The sequence below is a fragment of the Podarcis erhardii genome (genome assembly GCF_964252035.2).
Source record: "Podarcis erhardii genome assembly, chromosome: 5".
In the NCBI taxonomy this organism is placed as follows: domain Eukaryota; kingdom Metazoa; phylum Chordata; class Lepidosauria; order Squamata; family Lacertidae; genus Podarcis; species Podarcis erhardii.
This window is the reverse complement of record NC_138509.1, coordinates 9,039,114-9,045,113: the sequence shown is the minus strand read 5'-3', so window position 1 is coordinate 9,045,113 and position 6,000 is coordinate 9,039,114.

The following is a 6,000-nucleotide window of genomic DNA, read 5'->3' as shown; positions in this document are numbered from 1 at the left end:
CAGAAAAAGATTTTTTTGAAAAAATCCCTAAGCCCCGGGGTCACAATTTCCTCAAAAATCTGACTTTCGGCAATTGACTCAAACATGGTTCCAAACGGTTGCAAATGCTCCCCTGAGAGGTTTTGCAGTTGAAACAGAAGGCTTTTTATCACAGGAAAAGAAATCAGCCCTCAACAACATAACCGGCAGAAAAAGATTTTTTTGAAAAAATCCCTAAGCCCCGGGGTCACAATTTCCTCAAAAATCTGACTTTCGGCAATTCACTCAAAAATGGTCCCAAACGGTTGCACATGCTCCCCTGAGAGGTTTTGCAGTCGAAACAGAAGGCTTTTTATCACAGGAAAAGAAATCAGCCCTCAACAACTGGACCGGCAGAAAAAGATTTTTTTGAAAAAATCCCTAAGCCCCGGGGTCACAATTTCCTCAAAAATCTGACTTTCGGCAATTCACTCAAATATGGTGCCAAACGGTTGCAAATGCTCCCCTGAGAGGTTTTGCAGTCGAAACAGAAGGCTTTTTATCACAGGAAAAGAAATCAGCCCTCAACAACATAACTGGCAGAAAAAGATTTTTTTGAAAAAATCCCTAAGCCCCGGGGTCACAAATTCATCAAAAATCTGACTTTCGGCAATTGACTCAAACATAGTGCCAAACGGTTTCAAATGCTCCCCTGGGAGGTTTTGCAGTCGAAACAGAAGGCTTTTTATCACAGGAAAAGAAATCAGCCCTCAACAACATAACTGGCAGAAAAAGATTTTTTTGAAAAAATCCCTAAGCCCCGGGGTCACAAATTCATCAAAAATCTGACTTTCGGCAATTGACTCAAACATAGTGCCAAACGGTTGCAAATGCTCCCCTGAGAGGTTTTGCAGTCGAAACAGAAGGCTTTTTATCACAGGAAAAGAAATCAGCCCTCAACAACTGGACCTGCAGAACAAGATTTTTTTTGAAAAAATCCCTAATCCCCGGGTTCACAAATTCATCAAAAATCTGACTTTCGGCAATTGACTCAAACATAGTGCCAAACGGTTTCAAATGCTCCCCTGGGAGGTTTTGCAGTCGAAACAGAAGGCTTTTTATCACAGGAAAAGAAATCAGCCCTCAACAACATAACTGGCAGAAAAAGATTTTTTTGAAAAAATCCCTAAGCCCCGGGGTCACAATTTCCTCAAAAATCTGACTTTCGGCAATTGACTCAAACATGGTGCCAAACGGTTGCACATGCTCCCCTGAGAGGTTTTGCAGTTGAAACAGAAGGCTTTTTATCACAGGAAAAGAAATCAGCACTCAACAACATAACCGGCAAAAAAAGATTTTTTTGAAAAAATCCCAAAGCCCCGGGGTCACAATTTCCTCAAAAATCTGACTTTCGGCAATTCACTCAAAAATGGTGCCAAACGGTTGCAAATGCTCCCCTGAGAGGTTTTGCAGTCGAAACAGAAGGCTTTTTATCACAGGAAAAGAAATCAGCCCTCAACAACTGGACCGGCAGAAAAAGATTTTTTTGAAAAAATCCCTAAGCCCCGGGGTCACAATTTCCTCAAAAATCTGACATTCGGCAATTCAGTCAAAAATGGTGCCAAACGGTTGCAAATGCTCCCCTGAGAGGTTTTGCAGTCGAAACAGAAGGCTTTTTATCACAGGAAAAGAAATCAGCCCTCAACAACTGGACCGGCAGAAAAAGATTTTTTTGAAAAAATCCCTAAGCCCCGGGGTCACAATTTCCTCAAAAATCTGACTTTCAGCAATTCACTCAAAAATGGTGCCAAACGGTTGCAAATGCTCCCCTGAGAGGTTTTGCAGTCGAAACAGAAGGCTTTTTATCACAGGAAAAGAAATCAGCCCTCAACAACATAACTGGCAGAAAAAGATTTTTTTGAAAAAATCCCTAAGCCCCGGGGTCACAATTTCATCAAAAATCTGACTTTCGGCAATTGACTCAAACACGGTGCCAAACGGTTGCACATGCTCCCCTGAGAGGTTTTGCAGTTGAAACAGAAGGCTTTTTATCACAGGAAAAGAAATCAGCCCTCAACAACTTAACCGGCAGAAAAAGATTTTTTTGAAAAAATCCCTAAGCCCCGGGGTCACAATTTCATAAAAAATCTGACTTTCGGCAATTCACTCAAAAATGGTGCCAAACGGCTGCACATGCTCCCCTGAGAGGTTTTGCAGTCGAAACAGAAGGCTTTTTATCACAGGAAAAGAAATCAGCCCGCAACAACTGGACCGGCAGAAAAAGATTTTTTTGAAAAAATCCCTAAGCCCCGGGGTCACAATTTCCTCAAAAATCTGACTTTCGGCAATACACTCAAAAATGGTGCCAAACGGTTGCAAATGCTCCCCTGAGAGGTTTTGCAGTCGAAACAGAAGGCTTTTTATCACAGGAAAAGAAATCAGCCCTCAACAACTGGACCGGCAGAAAAAGATTTTTTTGAAAAAATCCCTAAGCCCCGGGGTCACAATTTCCTCAAAAATCTGACTTTCGGCAATTCACTCAAAAATGGTGCCAAACGGTTGCAAATGCTCCCCTGAGAGGTTTTGCAGTCGAAACAGAAGGCTTTTTATCACAGGAAAAGAAATCAGCCCTCAACAACATAACTGGCTGAAAAAGATTTTTTTGAAAAAATCCCTAAGCCCCGGGGTCACAATTTCCTCAAAAATCTGACTTTCGGCAATTCACTCAAAAATGGTGCCAAACGGTTGCAAATGCTCCCCTGAGAGGTTTTGCAGTCGAAACAGAAGGCTTTTTACCACAGGAAAAGAAATCAGCCCTCAACAACATAACTGGCAGAAAAAGATTTTTTTGAAAAAATCCCTAAGCCCCGGGGTCACAATTTCCTCAAAAATCTGACTTTCGGCAATTGACTCAAACATGGTGCCAAACGGTTGCAAATGCTCCCCTGAGAGGTTTTGCAGTCGAAACAGAAGGCTTTTTATCACAGGAAAAGAAATCAGCCCTCAACAACATAACTGGCAGAAAAAGATTTTTTTGAAAAAATCCGTAAGCCCCGGGGTCACAATTTCATCAAAAATCTGACTTTCGGCAATTGACTCAAACATGGTGCCAAACGGTTGCAAGTGCTCCCCTGAGAGGTTTTGCAGTTGAAACAGAAGGCTTTTTATCACAGGAAAAGAAATCAGCCCTCAACAACTGGACCGGCAGAAAAAGATTTTTTTGAAAAAATCCCTAAGCCCCGGGGTCACAATTTCATCAAAAATCTGACTTTCAGCAATTCACTCAAAAATGGTGCCAAACGGTTGCAAATGCTCCCCTGAGAGGTTTCGCAGTCGAAACAGAAGGCTTTTTATCACAGGAAAAGAAATCAGCCCTCAACAACATAACTGGCAGAAAAAGATTTTTTTGAAAAAATCCCTAAGCCCCGGGGTCACAATTTCATCAAAAATCTGACTTTCGGCAATTGACTCAAACATGGTGCCAAACGGTTGCACATGCTCCCCTGAGAGGTTTTGCAGTTGAAACAGAAGGCTTTTTATCACAGGAAAAGAAATCAGCCCTCAACAACTTAACCGGCAGAAAAAGATTTTTTTGAAAAAATCCCTAAGCCCCGGGGTCACAATTTCCTCAAAAATCTGACTTTCGGCAATTCACTCAAAAATGGTGCCAAACGGCTGCACATGCTCCCCTGAGAGGTTTTGCAGTCGAAACAGAAGGCTTTTTATCACAGGAAAAGAAATCAGCCCGCAACAACTGGACCGGCAGAAAAAGATTTTTTTGAAAAAATCCCTAAGCCCCGGGGTCACAATTTCCTCAAAAATCTGACTTTCGGCAATACACTCAAAAATGGTGCCAAACGGTTGCAAATGCTCCCCTGAGAGGTTTTGCAGTCGAAACAGAAGGCTTTTTATCACAGGAAAAGAAATCAGCCCTCAACAACTGGACCAGCAGAAAAAGATTTTTTTGAAAAAATCCCTAAGCCCCGGGGTCACAATTTCCTCAAAAATCTGACTTTCGGCAATTCACTCAAAAATGGTGCCAAACGGTTGCAAATGCTCCCCTGAGAGGTTTTGCAGTCGAAACAGAAGGCTTTTTATCACAGGAAAAGAAATCACCCTCAACAACTGGACCGGCAGAAAAAGATTTTTTTGAAAAAGTCCCTAAACCCGGGGTCACAATTTAATAAAAAATCTGACTTTCGGCAATTCACTAAAAAATGGTGCCAAACGGTTGCAAATGCTCCCCTGAGAGGTTTTGCAGTCAAGACAGAAGGCTTTTTATCACAGGAAAAGAAATCAGCCCTCAACAACATAACTGGCTGAAAAAGATTTTTTTGAAAAAATCCCTAAGCCCCGGGGTCACAATTTCATAAAAAATCTGACTTTCGGCAATTCACTCAAAAATGGTGCCAAACGGTTGCAAATGCTCCCCTGAGAGGTTTTGCAGTCGAAACAGAAGGCTTTTTACCACAGGAAAAGAAATCAGCCCTCAACAACATAACTGGCAGAAAAAGATTTTTTTGAAAAAATACCTAAGCCCCGGGGTCACAATTTCCTCAAAAATCTGACTTTCGGCAATTGACTCAAACATGGTTCCAAACGGTTGCAAATGCTCCCCTGAGAGGTTTTGCAGTTGAAACAGAAGGCTTTTTATCACAGGAAAAGAAATCAGCCCTCAACAACATAACCGGCAGAAAAAGATTTTTTTGAAAAAATCCCTAAGCCCCGGGGTCACAATTTCCTCAAAAATCTGACTTTCGGCAATTCACTCAAAAATGGTCCCAAACGGTTGCACATGCTCCCCTGAGAGGTTTTGCAGTCGAAACAGAAGGCTTTTTATCACAGGAAAAGAAATCAGCCCTCAACAACTGGACCGGCAGAAAAAGATTTTTTTGAAAAAATCCCTAAGCCCCGGGGTCACAATTTCCTCAAAAATCTGACTTTCGGCAATTCACTCAAAAATGGTGCCAAACGGTTGCAAATGCTCCCCTGAGAGGTTTTGCAGTCGAAACAGAAGGCTTTTTATCACAGGAAAAAAAATCAGCCCTCAACAACATAACTGGCAGAAAAAGATTTTTTTGAAAAAATCCCTAAGCCCCGGGGTCACAATTTCCTCAAAAATCTGACTTTCGGCAATTCACTCAAAAATGGTGCCAAACGGTTGCAAATGCTCCCCTGAGAGGTTTTGCAGTCAAGACAGAAGGCTTTTTATCACAGGAAAAGAAATCAGCCCTCAACAACTGGACCGGCAGAAAAAGATTTTTTTGAAAAAGTCCCTAAACCCGGGGTCACAATTTAATAAAAAATCTGACTTTCGGCAATTCACTAAAAAATGGTGCCAAACGGTTGCAAATGCTCCCCTGAGAGGTTTTGCAGTCAAGACAGAAGGCTTTTTATCACAGGAAAAGAAATCAGCCCTCAACAACATAACTGGCTGAAAAAGATTTTTTTGAAAAAATCCCTAAGCCCCGGGGTCACAATTTCATAAAAAATCTGACTTTCGGCAATTCACTCAAAAATGGTGCCAAACGGTTGCAAATGCTCCCCTGAGAGGTTTTGCAGTCGAAACAGAAGGCTTTTTACCACAGGAAAAGAAATCAGCCCTCAACAACATAACTGGCAGAAAAAGATTTTTTTGAAAAAATACCTAAGCCCCGGGGTCACAATTTCCTCAAAAATCTGACTTTCGGCAATTGACTCAAACATGGTTCCAAACGGTTGCAAATGCTCCCCTGAGAGGTTTTGCAGTTGAAACAGAAGGCTTTTTATCACAGGAAAAGAAATCAGCCCTCAACAACATAACCGGCAGAAAAAGATTTTTTTGAAAAAATCCCTAAGCCCCGGGGTCACAATTTCCTCAAAAATCTGACTTTCGGCAATTCACTCAAAAATGGTCCCAAACGGTTGCACATGCTCCCCTGAGAGGTTTTGCAGTCGAAACAGAAGGCTTTTTATCACAGGAAAAGAAATCAGCCCTCAACAACTGGACCGGCAGAAAAAGATTTTTTTGAAAAAATCCCTAAGCCCCGGGGTCACAATTTC